At 48.3% G+C, this 25,738-nt stretch overlaps 1 protein-coding gene across 1 annotated transcript in view; it reads left to right on the top strand.

Moving 5' to 3' along the window:
* The window catches only part of MB (myoglobin), a 52,204-nt gene that overhangs the window by 17,507 nt on the left and 8,959 nt on the right, over positions 1-25,738 (top strand). The window lies entirely within an intron of this gene.

Genomic DNA, 25,738 nt, shown 5'->3' with positions numbered 1-25,738 from the left:
AGTTCCAGGGCTAGGGGCAGCATCACGGTAGTCAGATTAGGGGAAGGATATGATCACAGTGGTGAGGTGGAATTCAATGGCAGCTAAAGAACATGGGACATACTGAGCTGACGGTAAGTTACGGGGCTCAGTACAGGAACTGTTGGAATGGCCTGTGCTATGCAAGAAGACAGACTAGATGAGCTAATGGACCTGTCTGGCCTTAAACTCTGTTCATTTTGCACAAAAGAGGAGGCCTCGGACCCCAGTTCTGATGGCTGTCACCCCACATCTTCATTTGGTGTGGTGAACAGATGTTGCATCATCTTGTGGTGACAGCATACAGCAGGAGGACACTAGATACTATGGCCCAGCTCCACAAAGGTACTTAGGTGCCCCAAGCCCAAATTTAGGCATCTAAGTGCCAGGTTTAGGTTCCACTTCGATCCACAAAACTTTTGCCAAACACTCAGCGGGTAAGTTTTGAAAGTAAAAATTCCCTCAGCACCCAAGTTTCTGCCTCTGGTCATGCATCCTGCTGCCTCACTCTAGGCACCCAGATGGGTGCTCTAACCATTGGACTACAGAGTCTCTCTCTCGCTGGACCAATGACTGTTCGACTGTGGATAATTCTAAATAGTCATTGGGCCAGACACCAAGAGAATGACTCTGTTGTCCAGCAGTCAGGGCACCCATCTGGGAGATGGGGGGCCCCCCGGGCCAGTCCCCCCTGCTCCAGCTACTCTTATTATTTATCCACAGGGGAACAGCTTCAACAGGCAAAACTGAGGGAGTCTTACATCAAAAGATCCCAGAGCTCAGTGGTTAGATACTCTCCTGAGAGGTGGGAGATCCCTGTTCAAATTCTTTCCTGTCCTCTGACAGGGTGCGGGGATTGAATCTTAGGCTCTCACCTCCCAGGCAAATGCTCTAACTACTGGCTAAAAGTTATAAGGTGGGCACTGGCACGGCTCCTAGTCCCACCAACCTCAATTTTGTGTGGAGCCATGTAGGTGTCTAACCACAGGTGAGAGGGAAGGGTCTTACAACACACTGGTGGTCAGCATTTCCCATGGGCTAGCTTAGGCAGCTCCCTGCCTAACATGTTAACTTTTGTGGATCACCACAAGGCACCTCTCTCTCCCCATTCATTGTATGGGCAGCCCAGGTGCCTAACTCACTCTTTGTGGAGCGCAGTGGTATTCCTGGTGCCTAAAAAGGTTAGATGCCTTGAGTCTGAGTGTTGCATAGGGTTGCCAGGTGTCCTGTTTTCGACTGGAATGCCCAGTCGAAAAGGGACCCTGGCAGCTCCGGTCAGCACTGCTGACCGGGCTCTTAAAAGTCCAGTCAGCGGCACAGACAGGCTCCCTGCCTGCCATGGCTCTGTGCAGCTCCTGGAAGCAGCGGCATGTCCCCGCTTTGGCTCCTATGCTAGGGGGGCTGTGCATGCTGCCCCACACCTCAAGCGCCGGCTCCGCAGCTCCCACTGGCTGGGAACCTCCTTCAGCAGAGGCACATTCCCTCCTCTCTCTACTTCCTCCAGCTAAGTCTTCTGTTTCTGGGGATGAAAAGGCTTTCTTGGTTTAGAGAGTTACCCCACTGGGCCAGGTGCTCAAGCAGAGAAGCTGAAGTTCTCCCAGTCATCTGCTCAGACCAGGGGATTCCAGCCCTCCCTTCCCCCCCAGAAAGGTTTCTGGGAAGAGAGTCTATTCAAAGTCAGTGACCTTACTGGCAGACAGCCCAGTGTCCCAGCAGGGGAGAGTCATACAGTTGATGGCTCTGTCAGTGCCAGCTTTCTAGGAGGTGCCCCCATGCCCTCTGCAGGAGCACAGTGTGTCCAACACCACCTTTATGTCTTAACCCAAGATGGAGGATACAATGTAAAAGGACTTTCACAAAACAAAATGGCATTTACAGGTTGACACGGACGTATTCCCTCAGACTGTCACAGTGCTGGTTAGCGATTCATGGGGTGGGAGGAGGGACATACCCCTGGGAACCGAAAGCCAAGGTCAGGTTTGGAAATAGACAGTCAGTCTCCATGCTCAAATAGACTGACAGGGCAGAATAGTCTGCCTCATGGGCTCTGCATTTGTACAGCAATTGCCTATTGGGTCAGAAAGAGTCTCATAAAAACAACTCACACATGGGCTAGGGTTGCAAGGTGTCCAGTTTTTGACTGGGCGTTCTGGTTGAAAAGGGACCTTGGTGGCTCTGGTCAACACCACTGATCGGGTCGTTAAAAGTCTGGTCAGCGGCACAGCGGGGCTGAGGCAGGCGCTCTGCCAGCTGTGGCTCTGCACGGCTCCCGGAAGCGGTGACATGTCCCCCCTCTGGTTCCTATGTGTAGGGGGATCCAGGGGGCTCCCTGTGCTGCCCCAAGCACCGGCTCCACAGCACCCATTGGCCAGGAATCTTTTTTTTAAACTAAGTAAGTAAACAAACACTTTGCCCCCTCCATCCCAAAAAAGAAATTTAGTTCCAGTTTGTTGAAAGGCACCCACTTCAAATTCTTTCCGTCCTCATGGGGCTGGACTCAAAGTACAGATGAACTGACATGACTCTGGGAGCCACAAATTCCTGGATTGTACTTGCAATGCTGCCTCCACCACTGTGTGCCTCAGTTTCCCCAACTGTAAATTGGGAATAATTGCTTACCAGACTGAGGGCTTGTGAGGGTTAAAGTAATGTGCGTACACATGTGAAGACGTATAGTATTTATTATGCTAGCCAGGTGGCACGTACAGCATCTGGTGTCATGTCTGTAGGGACTCAAGACCTGGCACTTTTTGTAACTGGCCACAAGATGGCATCATTGTGCCTCACATCCCACCAGCTGGGCACTTATCAGGAAGAGTAGGGTGCATGTAGGTGGCTAAGCTACAGTCATACCATCCCCATCACAACAGATCTTCCAGGAGATCTCCCCAGCTGATCGGCTGTGGAGCATTCACATTTAAATTCTTCAAGACATCCTACGGCTCTCACATATATGGATGTAAATCCAGAGTGACTGCAGTGAGGTCAACGGTGGCATGAGTCTACCTTTACACAACGCAAACAAGGTCAGAATCTTCCTTCTCATTCTTACCTCTGAAGCTCTGCTCAGCTCTGCCTCTCCTAACATCTCAAACTGGTCTCCGCCTGCTTCCCCTGCATTCCCTATACTCTACCCCAACTCATCTTTACTTGATGCCCCCTTGGTATCTTTCTCCCAGGCACACCTTTGATGCCATGCCCTATGCCTGGAAAAGCCTCAATCCCCTTGAGCACTGAACACCTTCCCTCTCTAAATCCCTTCTTGGCTCTCTTTCACTCCCTGACAGCAGCACTGGCATCATGAGCAACCTTACTCCCACCTGACCACATCATTAATTGAAACAAATAACCTGTCGTTGATCTGGTCAGACTCCCTCTTGCAGGCCGCCCACCAAATGGCTGTGGAGAAGTCCAAACCTTTTGATCCCTGGGTGTTTTAAGGCTCCCGAGTCTGAACAGAATGCTACTCCCTCCTGACAGCGGTGACCTTGCTGTCCCCTGCCCAGCCCCATTACCAGACCTGACGCCGCAGGCTCCCCCAGGCTTCAATACACCTTTCTCCAGAAATCCACCAAAAGGTGCGAGCCATCTGGGTTACTACTTTACTCTCTCAGGGTTGCACATGGTAGACGCAGCGTACAATACTCACGCATTTTGCCCGCAGTTCTACAATGCTGCTGCTCTTTAATAGCATGAGAATTACACAGCGCTTAACAAAATAAAATAACCCCACACACAATTCCCCTCACTCTAGCCAACCCTTCCCGTTGGAGTCCTAGCTGTTTCCAGATACGCGGAGGTCCCAGCCACAGCAGCATCCCTGATCTTACACTCATGAAAAATGGTCAAAGAGAGAGACAATAGACTGAGCAACTCCTGCACTTTAGAGTATTCCAGTCCCTCTGTCAAGTGACTCACTGATCAGCCTACTCAGGTGAGCCACAGGCCCTTACCAAGGTGACTTCATTGCCAGGTGACCTCTCCCCTGATAAACCATTTCTCCTGCTTGGGAGCCACGCTATTGTATACAGTTATTCCATTTCAGTGGTCAGCCAATCGGATTTACCATCCTGCTATTGTCAGCCTTGTATCACTGCCTTGTTGGAATTTCAGTCCAACCTGGCAGTACAGAGGTAACAGAGTAGGTAAAGAACCCCACAGCCAAGATGGAGTCAGCAGGCTGACACAGATACAAATGAAGAGTTCATAATCTCACACAGAGCTCATAAATCATACAGATTCCCCAAATCACCACACCAACATTAAAATCAAACAAAAATAGAAAAGAAACATGGAACCAAAACATACAGAACAATCTCAGTTCTTCATAGTTCACTCTCCCCAAACCATTTTCCCTTTTCTCATTTTCTGTTATCTCCCCTCTTGCCCTCCTACACTTCTCCATAGGTCTATTTATTATTCTTGAGGAAGGGATTGTGCCTTCCTGTCTGTACAGTGCAATTCATATTTATTGGGCTAATGCCATAGGATGGGAGGAAGGATCTTGGTTGCCAGCCATCAACTAAAGATATGTACTAACTCCAGCATGGATTATTGGCTTGATGCAGGAGTGGTGGAAATTCCCTAAAAGTGTGTGTGTGTGTGGTGGTGGGGGGTGTCACCAGCGCCTGAACGGTGGCTCCGCCCCTGTGCCCACACTATCCGTTAGCCCTGAAGCCACACCCCCACACTGCCCCTTCTCCCTGAGCCCTAGCCCTCATGCCACCTGTTCCCCTGCATGGCACATCTACCCCCCAACCCTCTCCCCCCCCCGCTTGCTCGCCCTTAGGGCTGGTAAAAAGTGGGAGGGCATATCCCTCCCACTTTTAAAAGTGATGGGGCCATGGCCCTGCTGCTCTCCCTGTTCTGGCACCCCTGGCCTGATGCATGAATTACTGAATGAAATTCTAAGGCCTGTGTTATCACAGAGGTCAGGCTAGATGAACACAATGGTCACATCTCACCTTGAACTCTAAGTGTATCATGCTTGTTAGCATATGAAAGCTAACTAAAAGAGAGGGTCTAACCCACTAAACTTCCATTAAAGACAGGTCTTAAATGCCATTGAATTGCACTGGCCTGGGAGAAGTTTTGGGGATGGACAGAGATAGAAAAAGGATATTTTTTTCCTATGAAAAAAAGCAGGGACTAGTCCTACTAAGCACGGGCAGTCAGTGTGTATGAGTTTACTGAGTCAAATAAACCATAAAAAATTGACTGACATTAAAGTCAGTGCAAGAGACAAGAGTTGGAAACATTTCCCCCTTAATTGGGCATATGCTTCTAAATAGATTCTTTTTTTATATATGTAATCCAGATTTATGGCTTGAACTGGATAGCTGAAATGTTTTTTCAAATGTTACCATGCATGATCATCAACAAAGAGAGTCTTAAGATTGCTTTGAATTGGACCCAATCCTACTCTGCAGGAGTTTTTGTAATTGTTATCAGGGGAGCAGAAATGTGCCCTGTTGATAATATATCATCTGATATTAGCCTTCCAAGAGGGCAGGTCGTCTCATGGTTCAGTAACTAGTTAAAAGATAGTAAACAAAGGGTAGAAATAAAATGGTCAGTTTTCACAATGGAAACAACTGAATAGCGAGGTCCCCCAAGGATCTGTATGGTGACCTAGGCTGTTCTACATATTCATAAACAATCTGGAAAACGGGCTGGACAGTGAGGTGGCAACATTTGCAGACGAAATGAGACTACTCTAGATAGTTAAGTCCAAAGCTGACTGTGAAGTTACAAAGGGACCTCACTAAAGTGGGAAACTGGGCAACAAAATTGGCAAATGAAAATGAGTGTTGATAAGTCCAAAGTAATGTGCACTGGAAAAAATAATCCCAACTCTACATCCAAAATGATGGGGTCTAAATTAGTTATTAACACTCAAGAAAGAGATCTTGGAGTCACTGTGGACAGTCCTCTGAAAACATCCACTCAATGTGCAGTGGCAGTCAAAAAACAAACAGACTGCTAGGAACAAGTAGGAAAGGGATAGATAATAAAACAAAAAAGATCATAATGCTGCTATATAAGTCCATGATACACCCACACCTTGAATATTGTGTGCAATTCTGGTCACCCTATCTCCAAAAAGATATATTAGAATTGGAAAAGGTACAGAGAAAGGCAACAAAAATGATTAGTGGTATGGAACAGATTCCATTTGAGGAGAGAGTGAAAAGACTGGGATTGTTTATTGTAGAAAAGACATGACTAAGGGGTCATATGACAGAGGTCTATAAAATCATGAATGGTTTTACTTGCCCCTTCACATGACGCAAGAACCAGGGGTCACACAATGAAATTAATAGGCAGCAGATTTAAAACAAACAAAAGGAAGTACTTACTCAACCTGGGACACTCGTTGCCAGGGGATGCTGGGAAGCCCAAAAGTATAACTGGGTTAAAAAAAGAATTAGATAAATTCATGGAGGATAGGTCCATCAATGGCTATTAGCCAAGGTGGTCAGGGATGCAACTCCATGCTCTAGGTGTCCTTAAACTCCTGATTGCCAGAAGCGGGGCCTGGATGACAGGGGAAGGATCACTTGATAATTGCCCTGTTCTGTTAATTCCCTCTGAAGAATCTGACACTAGTCACTGTCAAAAGACAGAATACTGGGCTAGAAGAACCAATAGTCTAACCCAGTGTGGCTGTTCTCATATTTATTATTAGTATTTGTATTACCATAGCACCTAGCATCCCTAGTCATGGACCGAGACCCCACTGTGCTAGGTGCTGTACAAACACAGCACTAAAAGGCAGTCCTTCCCCCAAGGAGATGACAATCTAAGTATCATACAAGGGATAAGAGGTGGGTACAGCGCAAGAAGGGTGGGCACATGGAAACAATGATACAATAGTGGTCAGGATAATGAGCAGCGGCCTAACCATTGTCAAGGGTTATTTTTTGTAGGTATCATGGCACAGGAGAGTTTTAAGAAGGGATTTGAAGGAGGGGGATGGGGTGGCTTTTTGTTGTACATTTTTTCAGTGAAAAGGGCAGAATGTCAGTGTCATCAAGCAAGCATATTATATATTTGCTGTATCCTGGGACTGTTAGCCCCTTCACTTTTCCTAAAAGGAATCAGTCCCAGATTTAGACGGGGGACTAGGAGAGAGATGGGGAGTTCAGGTGTGAGTGGAGCTCTGAACAAGACTGAAGTGACAGGCTTTGCCTCTCTCTTAAGGACCTGATCTCACACAGTGGGGAACTTCCTCAACTCCGGTCCCAGTCAGTGGGGATGGTGAGGAGCTCAGCACCGAGCAGGACGAAGCCCCAAATGCTTTGAAATCAGAGGAGAGTTGGTGTCACAAAGATCAAATGCAGCCTCTTCTTTTCCATGGGTGAAGCCCCCGTCCATGCAGGGGGAGATTGTCCACAGGCACACACAACACCTAACTCCCACTGAAATTACACGCATTGGGGATCTGGATACTTGTTTCCCCTCACAGAGCTTTCCTCTGGAGTCCTCAATTTCCAGTGTCGCTGTTCGGTCACTACAACAGTTATTTAGTACTATACCTGTACCATGAGAGAGAACCACAACGCTCTGCCCTTCATCTGAGGATCTCAAAGCACTTTGTGAACATTTCTAGGTCTCATAACACCTCTCCGGGATAGATACAGTATTTATACCCTAATATTGCAGATGCGGAAGCTGAAGCAGAGTCACTTGCCCAAATTCAGACAGAGAGTCAGTGGCAGACCTGGGAATAGAACCAAGAAGACCTGCCTCCAAGTCCACTGAGCTAACCAATAAGCAATGGTGCTGATTCTGTCTCACCCAGATTTTAACTGGAAACTTTGGATCTTCCCACTCAGAGTTTTCAATCTTCCACCAGATTTCAACTAGGAACCAAAAACAGAGGGCCCAAACCAAAACCCTGGATCTAGTCACTCCCAAACTTTGGAGAGGTCCAGATCTGAGGTTTGCCGCTCAGAATCACCTCTAGTGGATCAGACGTCCCATCTCCCCGGGACCAGCCCTTGCCCCAAGAGTGATTGCCTCCAAAAGCCCAGTGCAGAAGATGCTGCTGTCAATCCGCAGCCATGACAAGACTACCCCTTCCCGCCTCTATATTGTACTGCAAAGCCTCTTCCATCTCCTGGCATGTGGGACTGATCCCACAGGATATCTTTACTTAATGGGGCAGAGGGATCTCACAGATACTGCTTTGGCCTCCTGCCTCACAAATGCCCCCAAGGTGCACAGTTGTCCAGTGCAACCTCCGTACAATTGCTTAGACATTATGCAACATTTCCAAAAACTCAGCCATCTTTCTCCCCTGGCTCTGTAAACTACACCTGTTACAAGCAATAAAAAGGAGCCACACAGTCATCAAGTGGAAAATATTTTCCCCCTCCCCCTCTTTCTTCCACCTACGAGGTATGATTCTCAGGCTGCACTGTATGGATTAGATTTTCAGCGAGTCACTTATTTCTGGCAGAACCTGCCTCCGCTCTCTCTCCCTGCTCACTGGATGAGTGACACTAATCAATGGTGTGGGAGGTAAGGAGGAGATTAGCATTGCTGTGATTGACAAGCCTCACTCAGTATAGCAGTGGATACCTGAAGACCCACTGGATAGATCTAACCCATTGATACCACGCCCATCGCTGAAACAAAGGGCTCACTTTGTGGACAGAAACAAACAGGGCAAGTTACTGCAAAAAAGGCCTAACTCAGTGACATTTTTAATCAAGAAATTTCCCTATATTAATCACAATATGTAATCAACAGGAAAATTGGTCCCTGCTGTGGAAGGAAAGATCCCTTGAATTATCTCAGCAGGGAAGCTGGCACTAATTTATCGCTGTTTTGTGCCAAGTCTTTTTGATGCGACAGATGAATGAAGCTGATGTTTTGGACCTTGACTCTCTCATTTACCCTAAGGTCTTTTACACCGGGCTGGCAGGGCCATGTAAGAGGGAATCAGGCCCTTAGTCTTGTGAAGCATGGCTAAGGTCAAGAAAGCTGGTGCTGTTAAAACTGCTCTCTCTCTTTTCCTTTCTTTTGCCCACCCCCATCCCCGCACACCTCCAAAGTCTTGGCTGGATAGGACTCTCCTCCTCCTCCCTTCATCCCCGAAGAGCTGATATCACTTCAGAAGAGCAAGCATTGAAGCCCATTCTGCCTCATCTCAGCAAACTCGTGGGCTGAGTGCCTGTCACATTGTCGCTGGCGATACTGCTGTAGAAAGCAGCAAGGGCACAGTTTGCCTATCAGAAACATTTGCTTCCTCATTTTAAGAAAATGTCTCCCTTTAAAATATGTCACCAAATCAAAATGTATTCCCCCTCTCTCACACAACTTTTCTCCTGAATTCTGGCTAGGGGAGGGGAGGCCTGTGACACAGTTTCCTTTAGCCCTAAAGAGGAGGGAGAGCTGGAAGCACCAGGCTCTGGCTCTTTCCCTCTCTGTTCCCCTAGAGGAGATGGGGAACCAGCAGGGGAATAGATCCTCCTCTGTGAAAAAGGGGGCAGGTAGGGAACTACCAGCCTGGACAATTCTTCTCTGCCCATCAGAGCCCAGTGCTGCTACACCTACTGGCAGAAAGCCATGGAGGCCCAGAAATACTCCAGGCAGGGAACAGCTCCTGCTGTTACTCCCACTTCTGATTCTCCTGCCTGATGAGTCCTTATTGCACCTGCCTGTGAAGAGGCAGGAGGTGGGGGAGCTGAGAGCTCCCAGGGCCAGGAGAAGAGGAGAGCCGTATTCCCACATGCTCCTCTTTACTTTAACCACTGCGCAGCACCTCTATTGTGAGCTCACTGGCTTAGCACTTAGCTTGCTTGTTAACACTTAAGGCCCAGACTTTTGTGAGGCCACTGGCTCAGCAGCTGAGCTGATGTGAGGTCTTTGAGAGTGGTGCAAAGTAGCCTCCCAGCAGTCTGTCAGTGCTGATGAAAAGAGGAACTCTAGCCTAGCCCACCCCACCCTCTGGAATTCAGGGTCCGGGCTCTGGACTCGAGGCATTGGTCTGGGTTTGCTACCCAAACACCCCTGCTTTCCAAGACTACTTCCAATCACGTCTTTGCTCTATCTCCATGGGACAAAGGGAGTAAAGCCTTCCGATGGCCTGAAAACACACAGAGACTTTGGACCCTGGTCCTCTTCAGAGCACAGAGAGAAATTAAAGCTTTTAAAAGAGGCTCAAACAAATACCATTTTAAAGCAAAACAGACTTACTCTGAAGTTGGTGGTGCTGCCTCTGTGATGAGCAGACAGTCTCCAGTGATTGCTCCACTTGCCCCAGCTCCTAGTACTAAAACTCAGTGGGGGTGTTTGGGTTGGCTAGCTCCCAGTACCAAGGAGAAATCAGGACCTGAGACTGACAGTTCCCAGGAACAATGGGGAGAGGCCAGTGCTCCACGTCAGCGTGATTGACAGGGCGGGCAGGCTAATCAGGGAGTCAGGAGACCAGGGGGTCCTGTCCTCTGTGTGAGCTGGAATTGCCTGGGTCAGGCAGAGTGGGGCCAAGCTAAGGAGAAAGCAGGGGCCCCGAGCTGAGCTGGGGAGCGGAGCTGTGCCAGCCAGAGGGGCCAGAAAAGCAGCCCAGGAAGCAGGTCAGTGCTGGGAGCAGAGTCACAGAAGCAGCCCACAGAGCAGACCTGTGCTGGGAGCAGAGCTGCAGCAACCAGAGCCAGAGGGGCCAGAGAAGCAGCCCAGGGAGCTGGAGGCACAGCAGGAGCTGTGCTGAGGCAGAGTTGAGCTGGAGCAGTCCAGAGCCGGGTGCTGTGAGCAGCTGGGGAGAGCGAGGGGGGGACCCTGGGCAGCAGGCCCAGCACAGGGAGATGCCCCCAGCCAATAGGCCCTGCAGGCTAGACTTGGAGGGGGATCATATCCCCAGTGGGGCAGAGGCGACACTGGGAAGGGTCCTGCCGCCTAGAGCCTGAGGGTGTGTGGCCACCACCAGAGCAAGTGTCCAACCCACAGCATCCCTGCAGCACAGCCAGGGCCTGAGAAGGAGGCCTGGGACGTGTGAGGAACAGACTGTGAACTGCCCTGACATTCCAGAGACGCTGGTTGTGGCGTCCCCGTGCCACAGAGCGGGGTGACGCGTTTTCCTTTAACCTTTCCCATTTTTCCTTATTTTTTTAAATTGATTGTTTAATAAATTGTATTTGCTTTGAACTGTATGTAATGATCAGTGGATCAGGAGAGCATCCAGTGCAGAGAGAGCACCCAGGAGTGGGGACACCCTAGCCCCTGCCCTAAGTGACCACAACAAGGAATCCTGGGCCCAGCCTTGTAGGGGTTATGAGGACTCTGCCACACGGGGGAGGGTGGAAGGGGAGCCCTTGAGGTCAGGCAGGGACTGAGGACTCAGATCCTTTCACTAGCCCACTTCACCGGAGTAGTGTATAAGCCAGGAAAGTTTCCCCACAACAGCGGGACCATTCCCCCGCTTACACTAGCTTGTACTTCCTCTTAGGTGTCTCAGGCTGTCTTCCTTAGAGGCAAATGGACTTTAGCTGTTTTGTGAGCCTGCCGGTTAACCCCTTGCTTTCCTGACTACATCCACAAAGCTTTCTAAATAGGTCACACCCTACCCCTCTTGGGACCCAGGTATGTAATATATCCCATCACAGCAAGGTACTGACTAAGTACCTCTACAATGCTGGAATGATAGATATCAAGGCATAGGCCTCTTAAGTTGCTGTCGCTTGCTTGCTTATCTGATGTCAAGGAACAGGTCCCTGTAAACTCACTGACCAAACATCCCTGGTTTGCTGGTCACTAGGTCAGCAGCATTAGCCAGTTGGTATGATGTCATAGCCTCTGTGAGGTCACTGGCTTCGCTCATCTAGCAAGCTGGGCTGTTGTCTAAACAGAAGAGTCTCTGAGGTTACCTCTTCAGCACTTCTACCTTGTTTGGATGATGCCAATGCACAGGTTTCTCTGAGACTACTGATTCAAACTGCTGGTCCTTCAGTGGCTGAAAAAGATCAAAGTAGGAGGAGAACCTCCCCCATTCTGGTGGATGCACGTTATTGTGCAAGTTGACATCATGTAGTGAAGTGATACTTCAATATCCTGTCAGATGGGACCTGGCATGTTGAAGAAAACAGAGCTAAGGGAATAAATGTACTGTGCATGTGTGCACATGCAGAGTGTGCAGTTGTGTAGGGGAACAAACTTTGTCTACCCACAACCCCACAGTGGAGTACCAGGAGGGGACACGGTATTGACAGTCATTTTGTTTTCCTTCGTTCTGGTGAGGGGAAGGGGCAAGCTTTTCTCCAGAAGAGAAGGGAGGCCAGAAGTGGGAAACTCTCCTTTTTCCCTCTCTGTCCCCTTATAAGGGAGGGGGAACCAGTAGGGGGACAGATCATCCTGTAGAAGAAAGAAAGCTGATCAGAGACTCCTAGTTTGGATAATTCTCCTAGCAGGTGCTAGTGCTGCTCCACCTACTGCCAGGAAGGCTTGGAGCCCCAGAAATGCCCCCAGCCGGACACCAACCAGCCCCTCCTGCTGCCCCTGCTTCAGATTCTCTTCACCAGCCCATGAAGAGGCAGGAGGAAGTGGAGGGCTGGATAGCTGAGCTCTCCATGTCCAAAAGAGGGTGAACCAACCTGTGAGCCCCTGAGATCCTTCTTACTTTAATCCCTGATTAATGAAAAGATGTTAACTGGGAAAATAACAAACAACCTTTGTCCTTGAAAGAAAAGGAGGACTTGTGGCACCATAGAGGCTAACAAATTTATTTGAGCATAAGCTTTCGTGAGCTACAGCTCACTTCATCGGATGCATTCAGTGGAAAATACAGTGGGGAGATTTATATACATAGAGAACATGAAACAATGTGTGTTACCATACACACTGTAACGAGAGTGATCACTTAAGGTGAGCTATTACCAGCGGGGGGGCGGGGTGGAACCTTTTGTAGTGATAATCAGGGTGGACCATTTCCAGCAGTTGACAAGAACATCTGAGAACCACTAACCCAGGAACCTATCCCTGCAACATAGCCCGTTGCCGACTGTGTCCACGTATCTATTCAGGGGACACCATCATAGGGCCTAATCACATCAGCCACACTATCAGAGGCTCGTTCACCTGCACATCTACCAATGTGAGATATGCCATCATGTGCTAGCAATGCCCCTCTCCCATGTACATTGGTTGAACTGGACAGTCTCTACGTAAAAGAATAAATGGACACAAATCAGATGTCAAGAATTATAACATTCAAAAACCAGTTGGAGAACACTTCAATCTCTTTGGTCACTCGATTACAGACCTAAAAGTGGCAATTCTTCAACAAAAAAAACGTCAAAAACAGACTCCAACGAGAGACTGCTGAGTTGGAATTAATTTGCAAACTGGATACAATTAACTTAGGCTTGAATAGAGACTGGGAGTGGGTGGGTCATTACACAAAGTAAAACTATTTCCCCTTGTTTATTTCCCCACCCCCACCGTTCCTCAGACGTTCTTGTCAACTGCTGGAAATGGCCCACCTTGATTATCACTACAAAAGTCCCCGTCCGTCCCCCCATGCTGGTAATAGCTCACCTTAAGTGATCACTCTCCTTACAGTGTGTATGGTAACACCCATTGTTTCATGTTCTCTATGTATATAAATCTCCCCCACTGTATTTTCCACTGAATGCATCCGATGAAGTGAGCTGTAGCTCACAAAAGCTTTTATGCTCAAATAAATTTGTTAGTCTCTAAGGTGCCACAAGTACTCCTTTTCTTTTGCGAATACAGACTAACACGGCTGCTACTCTGAAACCTTTGTCCTTGAGTCAATGCAGTCCCCGGGAGTGCATTCCTTTGCCCAACTGTTTGAACAGAAATCAAGCGTCCCTATTTTCTAAGACCTCTCTCAGCCATTTGACCGAGGAAATGTTCTCAGCTTAAACCCCTCTCCTGGAAAGCCACTTATTGTTCCTTTGAATGGGAACCCCGTTCAAAACAACATTGCTCTTTAATAAACATCAGACCTCAAACTCCCTCTCTACACTTAGACAATTGAGGGAACATTTTCAAAAGGAGCCAAGTGATCTAGGAGCCTGAGCCTCATGGAAAGTCAGTGGGATTGAAGGCTTCGCTGTCAATTAGGTGCTTTTGAAAATTTCACCCTTTGGCAGAACGCTGAGAAACGAGCCAGGGTGAGAATTCGCCCAGCCTGGGGAGAAGGAGCTAAGAGGTCTTTAAGCCTTAAGGAGGTTTTACTACCGTTATACAAGGCACTGGTGAGACCTCACCTGGACTACTGTGTGCAGTTCTGGTCTCCCATGTTTAAGAAGGATGAATTCAAACTGGAACAGGTACAGAGAAGGGCTACTAGGATGATCCGAGGAACGGAAAACTTGTCTTATGAAAGGAGACTCAGGGAGCTTGGCTTGTTTAGCCTAACTAAAAGAAGGTTGAGGGGAGATATGATTGCTCTCTATAAATATATCAGAGGGATAAATACCAGAGAGGGGGAGGAATTATTTAAGCTCAGTACCAATGTGGACACAAGAACAAATGGATATAAACTGGCCACTAGAAAATTTAGACTAGAAATTAGACGAAGGTTTTTAACCATCAGAGGAGTGAAGTTTTGGAATAGCCTTCCAAGGGAAGCAGTGGGGGCAAAAGATCTATCTGGCTTTAAGATTAAACTCAATAAGTTTATGGAGGAGATGGTATGATGGGATAACATGGTTTTGGTAATTAAATATTCATGGTAAATAGGCCCAGTGGCCTGTGATGGGCTATTAGATGGGGTGAGATCCGAGTTACCCAGGAAAGAATTTTCTGTAGTATCTGGCTGATGAATCTTGCCCATATGCTCAGGGTTTAGCTGATCGCCATATTTGGGGTCGGGAAGGAATTTTCCTCCAGGGCAGATTGGAAGAGGCCCTGGAGATTTTTCGCCTTCCTCTATAGCATGGGGCACGGGTCACTTGCTGGAGGATTCTCTGCTCCTTGAAGTCTTTAAACTATGATTTGAGGACTTCAATAGCACAGATATAGGTCTGAGGTTTTTTTTGTAGGAGTGGTGGGTGAAATTCTGTGGCCTGTGTTGTGCAGGAGGTCAGACTAGATGATCATAATGGTCCCTTCTGACCTAAATATCTATGAATCTATAAGCCACTTTTGCGCCCTCCTGATTCCAGGCTGCTGTAGAAGCCAGCGCACTCCCAGAGAGCAGCTGTAGAAGCCAGTGAGACCCCTTCCTGCCCTCAACGCTCACCCAACAGAGGGGCTTGCAGCAGGGCCTTTTAGGACAATGTAAACTGCCTTGCCCAAGCCTGTGCGGGGGATAGGGGGAGGAGGAGAATTCTCTCCTGTCTGGAAGCAGGGCTCTGCTACACTCTGCAGCAGTACAAGGGAGCCGTAGAGAAGAGAATCCCTCCCCCTGCTGCCCACACTCCTCACTACTTCGCCTTCAGTGATGGGGTACAAACATCTCCTCTCCCACACTCAGCACCCAATTGGCTATATCTTACAGAACCACTCATGAGTCAGCTAAGGAGCAAAGTGATCTAGCAATCCCTAGAACAGCCCTCCACGAAAGTATTGCAGGAGTGACGTAGGCCAATATGTTCGACAGTGGCTGCTGATTTTTGGATGCCCAAATTGAGACACCTGTTGATTTTCGGAGGTGCTGAGCACCCGCAGCTCTCTCTGATTTCAGTTGGAATTGTAGGGGCTCAGCACCTTTGAAAATCAACAAGCTGGGCACCCAAAACATGAGGCCCCCAGAACTGAGGGGACAATATTTCTAATTTTGGCTTTCCCGTCTTGCCCTAGAATCAACTAGGGCCCTACGACTTCTGGGCAGGACTGTATGGGAGCTCTGTCCTCTCCAGCTGTGTCTTAGCAAGTCCAGCTGAAGAACCATTGTCCCTAAAATTACACAAATTATCAGTGCTGCTACCCATTAGAATATAATAGTTACTAGGTCTTCACAGACATACTAATCACTTATTTATAATGTTAACCAGGGCAGTGGCTGACTTCTAATGCATACAACCGTACCCATTTCAGCTTACCACACAGGGAGAATGCCTGAGAGACAAGGGTTGTGCAGATGACTAGTCAGCATGAATAAAGCATAGGACAGACATCATGATGATGCCAAGTATCAGAGGAGTAGCTGTGTTAGTCTTTATCCACAGAAACAATGAGGAGTCCAGTGGCACCTTAAAGACTAATCTTTTAGTCTTTAAGGCGCCACCGGACTCCTCATTATTATTGTGATGGGCACAGTATGGCTATAGTACAGTTGGCTATTACTGTCAGCCAAATTCTGCCCTGGCCTTTATTTAGATTGTAAGCTCTCTGGAGCAGGGATCATCTCTTTGTTGTGTGTTTATACTAGCACAATGGGATCCTGGCCCAGTGACTGGGGCTCCTAGGCACTACTGCCACACAAGTAATTAATACAGAAAATAATAATAGTCTGTATAAGATTCCAGGATTGTCACTCTGAAGCCTAGAATGCCTGTTGAGTCAGTGTGACATGATAGACACTGCTACAAGCATGGCTGAGAGCTTTTTGTTCCGAATATCACCAGGTTCAGTTATCACTGGGCTTCACGGTCTGTTACCATCCAGTGTTTAAGTTCTCAGCCATTTTGAATGTATGAAGTACACCCGTACAGTGAACAGCTACAGTAAGGCCTGTATCTATGCCATGCCAAGAGTCCTAGACCACTGTGATATCAGAGGTAACTCAACCAAACACCATCCTCACTCTACAGGTAATTTGCTTGCAACAGTTTCATTAGTTGTATTAGGGAGTGTGGACGGATCGTGGATTACTTGGCCCAACTCCCATACCTATGCGACACCAGGGCTTTCAGTTCCTGGTAATAATAATAATACTGGCCCTTGTGTAACTGCACTGAAGTCTAGGGAGTTGCACAGCCTATGAGTCATTGTGTTTGTGTAAGGGGAGAATGTTCATCTTGCTAGAGGTGTGCCTGGCTAGAATTGTTCTCTTCTATAACTGCCAAAACGTAGGTTTTTCCCAGCTGGCAGCAGCTCATAAAAAGTGTCTGAAAACTGCTGCCGAGCTCTGGCTACGAAGGCTCCAAGGAGAACTGTTCATCCCCATCATGCAATTCCCAGGCAAACCTCCTGTCACTTGGCAGAACACTTTTCCACGCTGTGTTTATTTCCCTTTTTATTTTATTTCTTTTTAGAAACCTGTATTTCTTCGGTTGGCATCCTGCCACCAGGACGGGAACAAACTGTCCCCTTGCGTGTGGGGCACTCGCCTGTATCAGCCAGTCAGAGAGCCACCTGCCCTGTCACCGCTCCCTAGCCAGTGCCACTTTATCAAAACACACCACTATTTTGTAATCAACTTGTGTTTGCATTAGGGGTTTAGGTTCCAAAACAACTAGGGGATGGATGAGTAATTTATACTCCATGCCAGCGTAGGGTGACCAGACAGCAAATGTGAAAAATCGGGACAGGGGGTGGAGGGTAATAGGAGGCTATATAAGAAAAGGACCCCAAAATTGGAACTGTCCCTATAAAATTGGGACATCTGGTCACCCTATGCCAGTGCAACAGGCTCTTGGGCTCCCACCTGTTTGCAATCCACTCCCGGTTCACACACCACAGTGCACTGATCTGGGGGTGGAGGGATTTTAACCCTTAAACTGATGGGATTTTCTAGGCTGCCAGGTGGACATGCATAGTCTGCGTACCTCAGTTTAAAAGTGGTATATAGCTCCTAGGAAATGCAATTCCTTTCCCCCACTGTTGGCCTTGCAGTAGTTCAACTACTAGATGAGGCGATAGCTTATTTTTGGTATTTCTTTGGAACTCTACCACCATAGTATCTGAGCACCCCACAGACTGTAACACAGTTCTCTTCGCAACCCCCATACGAAGTAGGGCAGTGCTATTATCCCATTTTACAGGTGGGGAACTTAGGCACAGAAACTAAGACCCAGATCCTCAACAGCATTTAGGTGCCTAACTCCCATTGGAAATCAGCAGAGCACTTGAGTATTTCACACCCTTCATAAATGTTACAAAAATTTCCTGCTTTGTTTTTTAATTTTGAAAAATATGGTGACCTTATCCCACCTCCGCCTCTCCGTCTCGTCTAATCTAAATGATCCAGCCACCGTCCACCCACTGGCTGGAATACATTTGCATAAATCATTAATCAAATACTTTTGAATAATGAACACATATGTAAGAGCCAGTGTCTCTTCATGGATAATTCATTGATTGTTTGCTGCAAATAGGTCACTGAGCTCCTTTGAAGATGCTCTCAAAATGGGGTCTAGTACAGGTCATCAGGTCTACCTTGTAATATTGATCTGCCTGAAGGGGAGCAGAGAACTACCCAACCTCCAAGTGGCATAGTGAGAGTGTGTGGAGGGAAGGGGGTTGGAAGTAAAGGGAAATTTAGGGAGATTTTTCATAGATACCAGATTGAAAGGCCAGAAGGGACCACTGTGATGGTCTAGTATGACCTCTTTGATGCAGACTTTGGGCATCTCATGTTCCATCACAGACACACTGTTAGAGATGGAGATAACTAACCTATTCTGTCATACAGTCCATCCCACTACCAGCACAGAATGATTCTTTGCAAGCTAGTATATATTCTAGTGTTTATCCCTATCTAGTTCTAATGAGACTTGCATGACTTGAGATTATACCAATAAATACCACTGTCAGGAATTTTCCCCTTCTTAACTTAATCTTTTTGTAACCCTTCTGCCTGTCAGAGTTAGCAGCAACAAGGGCTGGGTTCAGTATCTAGGGGTTCTGTTCCACTAACACAATGCAAAACCGGCTCGAGCCTCCACCCAGTGACCTGGGATAACTACATACCACCCCCCGCCCCCGGGCACCTCCACTAGGCAATACTTCCCCTCTCGCAAGCACAGAGGCTGAGTGTAGCAAAAGCCTTTTAACAACAGAGAGAAACAATGTGCCATTATATTGGGGAAACACCACAAACAGGAATTGTAACACAAACCATGAGCAAAACCCACCCCAGCAAATTGGGCCGTGTCCTTTTCCTTTGGTCCTTGAGTCCCCAAAAATCACCCAAAGTCCCAAAAGTCCAACAACCCAAAAGTCTCTGTCCTTGGTCAGTGCATCCCCAGAGTTCAAAAGTTTATCTGCAGAGTTTTACCTCCCAGCCTGGGTGGAAATGGGGGGGTTAAGGGGCACCTTACGTGGTCCGAAGCCGACTGCCCCGCCTCTCCGTGGGGCTCCGCTCCGCTCCACCATCCGTCCCATGAGCTGCTCTAGCCATCCCACAAACTGCTCCACTCCTTTAGCCGCTCCACTCCACCAGCCATCCCATGAGCTGCTCCACTCCGCCAGCCGTCCTGCAATATATCTTCAGAGCCCACCCCACTACTTAACACAGCACTCAGTACTTTTAGCTCTTTAGTGATTTCAGCTTGTAGTAGGGGAGCCTCAGTACTGGTACACCATTATTCCAAATCAAGTTCAGCTCAGCAGCCTGTAACTAGACTCCTAAGGGAATCAAAATTAGCTCTGATATTCCACAGTAGAGAGATGAAAAGGTACAATTGGTGTTTTAGGCCACCACCAGGGAGCCTATACCACCAAATATTAATACATATCCCCAACCTCTCCCCATTCACTGGGCTCTGGAGCCCATGACCCTTGCCTAGCGAGTGCTGCTTCGTTGATGGCGAGTCCCTCCATCATAACAAAAGGCGAAGTACAGTTCCACTGTCCTTGATTCACATAATCAGGATAATAACAGTTTATTCTTCCTTCCCCAATAACAGAGAAACTGGGGCTTCTACAGCAGCCAAAGTAACCATCTAGGTCGGGTGGGTGTGCCTATGCAAATGAGATCAGCCCCTGAAGTTCTTTTCCACAACCAGCCACAACTCACCAGCAGATGTCAGGGTAGAGCTCATCCTGACTCTGCTTACATCATTATTCCCAGTTAGATTTAATAATTTTATTAAGATGATGTTGAAATAAAAAGAAAATGGTACAGAGTTTAAGCATAGAAGTTTCTGGTTATTAGGGAATAAGGTACAGATTATCAAGGGGTGCGAATTCGGTTTAGGAACAGGTGGCGTAAGGAATACATAATCTGCAATCTCCCCGATTGGGGGTAAAAGGTTAACGGGTCAAAGTACAGACATTGAAATATGGGGGTATGTTGTTCATATAATGGTTATGTTCAGGTGTGGAGTATAATGAGTGGATACGATGATGAGGATGGAGTTACCCTCATTTGGTGACATTTAATGTTCAGTGAGTTTATGGTTCCAGTTCATATGGTCCAATGGAAAAAGTCTCTCGATCCCTTTCTCATAGTTGATGCACGATGTCGTACCCGCTCACATCTCCTGGTACTGTCGGTGGCTGGTGATGTGTTTGATGTAGATGTCCCTGGACCATCGGATGGTGTCCGAGACCATGAGGTGCCGCATGAGCCGTGCGTAGTGTCGACCGATCCCACAGGTCCACAGCACACGCTCGTTGTAGGAGTCCCAACCGCCCAGGACTCCGACGATCAGGGCATCCATCTGCACCTCGTAGCCCTTCGCTCTCAGGGTGTCAGCCGGGGAGGGGGGGGCGTATTTTTCCAGCTTACGAGCTCGGGCTTCGTGGACGGCTGGGGTCCTATTCTCAAAGGAGACTGTGATGTCGACGAGGATGATCTTTTTCTGGGCCTCGTCGGTGACTACCACGTCAGGTCACAACTGGCTGTCAGTACCGGGGATGGCGCAGTTCACGGCAACCTCCCCCAGGCGCGATGCGATGGCTTTCACCAGGCGGTTCTGGATGGTATTGTGGCGCAGCTGCCAGGCTCTGGAGTGGGGCTTACAGCTGCAGAGGACGTGGAGCAGGGTCTCGTTGGAGTAGCCCCACTTCCTGCAACGCTTGTCTTGGTTCCCGTGGTGGACGGCTCCATTGAGCAGGACGCAGTTGAGCCAGGCATGGTGGATGAACCACCAGTTGGCAAAACGGGTGAAGCTGCCCCTGGCGAGGAAGTGGTTGCTGGCGTCCCACTTGCTGGTCAGTTCGAAGGCTTTACCCTGGTCTGGTTTACGCTTCAGGGTTTCCATGTACAGTGAGTGAATGGCTGCCTTCAGGGTCCTCTCCAGCACGCCCCTGGCGCTCTGGGTGACGATGGTGTTGTCGTCGGACCTGATCTGCGGCACCAGGACTCCCAGCTCCTGGCGCTCCTCGCACCACTCCCAGAGGCAGCCGATGTGCTTCCCCAGGCGACATGTGGCATTGCGAGCGCGGGACCACAGCAAAGCGATGTTGCGCCCGTCCCGTCCGAATTCACAATCCAGGGAACCGCTCAGGAAGGTGGCCATGTCTTGGTTGGAGGGGGCTCTGCTGATCCGCTTCTTTTGTTGCGTCATGGAGGGCATTTGCCGCGATGTTCCTTACCATGGCGTCGGGACACATCAGCAGGCAGAAGGCGTGGGTGATCACCGCGATGTCATACAGGTTGCCGATGCGGGGGACATTGGCACCGCCATGCCTGTGGGTGACATAGACCAGCTCGTTGCTGGCTCTCTGGGGAAGGAACAGCCACTTCTTCACCAGCTGTCGGACAATCTTGTCTGCCTTGTTGAGAGGTACCTTCGCCATGGCAGATCCCCTTAGGACGAATGGGATCGGGGGGATCAGGAAGATGTTCAGGGCGTTTATCTTCTGCCACGGTGCTAGCAGGGAGGCATCAATCTTGGCGGCATCTGGCAAGATCTCCTGGATGGTGTCCTTGGGTGTCTGCCAGACACGGAAACCTGTCGGCATGCCAAGGTGCTGGTATGCCTGCCCCTCTGCCAGGGGGATGACGGGCTTGCCCTGGATCTGGAACCCCATCGTGTGCACCGAGTCCCTTTTGCTGCCGTCAATGTGGAGAGTTGCACGCTTCTTTGCATTGAAGCGGAGCCCCATCCAGTCGATAGTTCAACTGGTGGCATCTAGCATACCTTGGAGGCTCTCTGGGTCGTCCACGGCCGGGACCAGGTCATCCGCGTAAGCCAGGACGCTCACCCTCTTATCATGAAAGTTGAAGCCATCTGTGCCATTGGAGATCGTTCGCAGCAACGGCTCCCTTCCAATCGTAAATAACTCCTCTTCTTGATTTGTCTACACGCTTCAACTACTTGTAGCAAGTTTTCATGCCATCACCTCCCTTAGAGATTGTTTGCCTAAGCTGTACATATTTAGCTCTTTCAGGATTTCCATAATCCTTATAAAAGTCACTCTCCGTAGCAGCCCCATAATCATTTTTGTGACCTAACTCCCAGTCTACATTGTCAATAACTGTCTAGTAAAGCAGTATCCAATAGCCATTGCATAGCCCAAATGCTGGGATCAGCCTGTGACTGTGTGTGTGGGAGGGAAGTAAGGAGAGGATCTGGGCTGATGGCGTAATGATCTTTCCTCCCAGTTGCATCAAATGTTTCCTGGAGGAAGGCCTCATCCCCTGAACCCACCAGATGGCAATTCTGTAGGGAGTGAGGGAGTCTGGTGCTTGGGCCCCAAAGATGGGACAATAATGCTAAAATCCACCCACTTTGTTGGCCTGCAACATGGCTAGATCAAATATCCCTGCACCATGTCTTATAGTTGTTGCATGGAAGTTGATATCTTATATAGAACAGCAGTTGCACCCTGCTTCTCGATATGTGTCTTGCTGGAAGTATCATCAGTGAAGGTATGTTATGGGGGCTGGCCCCTTGTCCTTGTTTCTGAAGGTTGACATTACATTCCCATGAGGACTAAGAGGCAATATATACAGGAACTGGTGTAGACCAGCTTTTGTATACCTCACCCACTGCAAACTTTTTGTTGTCACTGTGAACTGAGAGAAGAGACAGTCATTATGGAAACCAGGGGGAAAATATACATTATATCCCACTTTAGACCTGTTTCAAGGAAACCTTTTCATTTAATTCCACAGCTAGGTGGGTTACTACAATGATTTAATTTCTAAAGCATCTCTGGCCCGTCTCCAATCCCATAAAAGTGATGGAGGGGTGGGGCCTATGCAAGGGTTAACAGAGCTTAAAACTGAAGAAAAAAGCAAAAAGAAGCACTTTCAGATGGTTCTTATAGGTGCAGAAGGACAAACTGAGGAGGATACCAAAGGGAAAAAAGTGTCAGTTCCCAGCAGATGCCTCAGGAAAACCTCTAACAGTGACCGGCCGTGGGTGTAACGGCTGAGCTCCTAGATGGCAATTAGTGTCAGATACCCATCCAGAGGAGGCCCACAGACAAGGTCTTGAAATAACCCAGACCTGCAGCTCTTTACAAGAACCAGCTCGGAATCAGTGTGTGTGACTTCATCCCATCCATGCCCTTTCACTTCTCCCTTCTCACACCCACCTCTCCCTCAGCATCTTTCCCCCACCTCCCCAAACAAACCTCCCACACATACTTTGGCCTAGCAACATCGGCAACTAACAAACATTAGTAGCCCTTCATCAAGCATGGAGAACCTACCAAAGCAGTCACATAGATTCATAGATACTAAGGTCAGAAGGGACCATTATGATCATCTAGTCTGACCTCTTGCACAACGCAGGCCAGAGAATCTCACCCACCCACTCCTGCGAAAAACCTCACCTATGTCTGACTGCTATCACCTTACCCTCCTCCCAGGCCTCTTACTATCTGGTCATCTTTCCCTACATTATATCTCCTTATCTAAGGCTGTAAGCGCCCCCAGGACAGCCCCCTCCCCTTTTACTAGTCAGTAAAGTGCCTTGCACACTATGGGCACTGGACAAATATGAAATCATAATAGCTGTGATCCGACTCACTGTTTATCAGCATCCAATGACTCCTGCCTTCCAGGTGTGATTCAGACCAATGGAGAGCAATTCCACACACACATCAGCAACATTCCTTGGAACGCCAAGGCAACAGCACAGACTCAACCACCCCGAAAGCTGCCAAGAGGCCCAGTGTGGGCAGCTGGCCCCAACCTAAATACAGCTGTAGATCGTGCATTTGAAATTATTGAAACAAACCATTTTGATTTGTCAGGCTAGATTCACAAGGAGATTTCAGCACCAGTCACAAAATTGAGGAGGAGCAGGTGGTAGTGACTGTGGTGCATGCCTTCCTTTTAGCCAATAGCCTGATGGTTAGGACACTCACCTAGAAGGGGGGAAAACCTGTTTCAAATCCCTGCTCTGGATTTCAAGTGTTCCCAATCCCAGGTGAGTGCCCTAATGACTGTGCTACTTGTTAAAAGGGGGACACTGCCTCCTCCATGAATCTAGCCCTTCATGCCTTTTGCTTCTGTTAAAACTGTAACCCTTCTGCCAGATGGAGCCATCAGCAACCAGGGCCGGGTTCGCTATCTAGGGGTTCCTTTTCAACAATATAACACAGAACTGGCTCGAGCCCCGACCCAGTAACCTGGGAAAATTACACACACACCCTGGGCGCCTCTGAGAGGCGATACCTCACCTCTCGCAAGCACAGAGCCTGAGTGTAGAAAAGAAATATTTAATGAAAGGAGAGAAGTCACCCGACATTAATTAGGGAAAATGCTGCAAGCAGGATTCATAAACATAAAACTGTGAGCAGGATGCCCACCCCAGAGTGCGTGGGGAAGTGCCTTCCACCTCATGTTCTTGAGTTTGACACCCAAAAGGTCCTTTACTGTGCCCCTCTCTGTTCCCTCACCATACCCCACTCACTGTGGTTGTCCTTGATCAGCGAGGACCCTGGGTTCAGAGGCACATCTGTGTGAGTTCACCTCCCACCTGGGGAAGAAGGCACCTGGCTTGCTTCACCATCTGAGCACTTGCTGTGGCTGGCTGCTTCGCCAGCCGCGGTTCCTCACCGTCTGGCTGCTTCACCAGCCACTTATTCTGCTCACTGCCTCACCAGCCGCTCATTCGCTGGCTGTCAGTCACCTTCTGCTACCACCTGCCTCTCTGTTGTGACCTCTACACATCAGTCTCTTAGTGATTGCAGGCTGGACAGAAACACTGCGCCCCCCAAGTGATTTCAGCTCTCATTTGAGCACTTTAACATAACAAAAGGCTCCTAATGAACTCTATTTAGCTCTACCTTTGAACAGTGGGAAGGATCAGGTTAAACCAGATTAGGGACCGTTAGGGAGAGTCCACACCTCCTGCTGGGAACACCTGTCCCCACCCCTCTGACTTTCACAGAGGTCTGGCATTTGAGCCCCTGGCTTAGCAAGTTCCTTTCAGCTGAGGATGGCCACTCAATTGGACAAGCTCAGCACAGTTCTGCTCCCCTTTAATCATACAATGAAGATAACATTGATAACATTTCTCTACCCCTGCATTCAATACTAAAGTAATTTGTAACCCAGCACCAGACAAAGCTGATTACTTGGAGCTACACAACTCCTGTCTGCTAGATACCTACGCAGAGTAGGTGTGTTCATGTAAATACAGTTTGCTCCTGAAGTCTCTCCCCCTCCCGAACTAGCTGTCAGGGGAGAGTACATTCAGACCCTGCTTACAAAACAAAAGGCTAAAAATACGTTTCTCCTCCCGCCCCCGTGCATAAATAAATAAATAAATAAATAAAATTAACCTGACATTTTGTTTCAGGTTGTGAACGTTTCATTTGACCAGAAATGAAATTTCCAATTTTTTTTCAATACGCTGTAAATTCTGATTACCTTTTTCTTTGATTTTTCAGAACTGCCAGAGAACCAAACCAAAACAAAACAAAAAATCAGTTATTTTCACAGTTCTAATGGTGGGTC

The sequence above is a fragment of the Chelonia mydas genome, chromosome 1, assembly GCF_015237465.2.
Source record: "Chelonia mydas isolate rCheMyd1 chromosome 1, rCheMyd1.pri.v2, whole genome shotgun sequence".
NCBI classification, from domain to species: Eukaryota; Metazoa; Chordata; order Testudines; family Cheloniidae; genus Chelonia; species Chelonia mydas.
Note: the sequence above shows the minus strand (reverse complement) of the source record. Positions and strands in the feature narration are given on the sequence as shown.